Below are 1,140 nucleotides of genomic sequence, written 5' to 3' on the forward strand. Positions count from 1 at the left end.
TAAGAGAAAAAGTGCTAAGATGGCATTTCTTGCTTATTTGAACTACTTGTTATTCCATACTGTTCTCTTTTTCAGTTGGCACCTGTGGCAAATTAATTAAAATCCGTTAAATCAAATTTCCAGTCTTTTAATTCCCAAAGCTCTGCAAATTTATTCTGGGGTCTGTCTAAGTTACTCTTCTTTTGTTGCTGGGACAAACACCCGACACTCAAACTTAGGGAAGGAAAGGTTTATTTAGCTCACAGTTGCTGGAGGTTTCACAGTTTAAAGCATCCTGAATTAAGTAGCGAGACGTTGGAGACTTACTTGCTTCTCAGAAGAGAGGGTCAGTGTCTCTGTCTTGTCCAAACATCTCCTCCCTGTCTGAGGGGGCCTCAACCACAGACCCCCTGCCCCAGGTTACGGGGTCACGAGGAGAGGCTGAGTTGCGGCAGTGTCCTGGACGCCCCTCTGCACACTGCGGAGCAAGACCGCGGGTCTGGGGCGCGGGGCAGAGCGCGTGCTGCCAGGGGAACAGTTCTTGCCCCTGGCCCGGCCCTCAAGCCACGCCCCTCCTCTGACCCCGCCCTCAAGCCCCTACCCCACTTCTGGCCCCGCCCTCAAGCCCCGCCCCTCCTCTGACCAAGCCCTCAAGCCCCGCCCCTCCTCTGGCCCCGCCCCCAAGGCACTGGCTGCTCCTCAAGCAGGGTCTGCCCCATGACTTGCAGGAGGCTTTGGGGGGACGACTAGACAGAAACCACACAGGGTTTTAACATTTGCTGAGGCTCTTTACACTGGGGAGTGTGTGTGCGTATTCATGTGTTTGTGTTTCCATATCTCGTGATTTCTTCTCTGTTGCTGCTGCAATCTGAACATGTTGTGCTAGGAAGAAAATAGAGGAGCAGATGCCTGTAGTGGGTTTCGTCGCTTTCTTTTAGCCAGGAGTTACTTTACGTTTCCGGTTTGTTGTGGGTACAGATATTAGAGCCAAAGCTTTCCAGAGGTGTCCTTAGTTTGGGTCCAGTTTGTCACTGAGTATGCATATCGGTTTTTTAAAATAACTTCTATGGTTTTCAGTTTTAAACTCTTGTAGTTAAATAAAGGATAAAATATTTAGGTTGGGGCTGGGGAGATGGCTCACTGGTCTAAAGCACCTACTTG

Source organism: Octodon degus, unplaced genomic scaffold (assembly GCF_000260255.1).
Source record: "Octodon degus isolate 3935 unplaced genomic scaffold, OctDeg1.0 scaffold00009, whole genome shotgun sequence".
NCBI lineage: Eukaryota > Metazoa > Chordata > Mammalia > Rodentia > Octodontidae > Octodon > Octodon degus.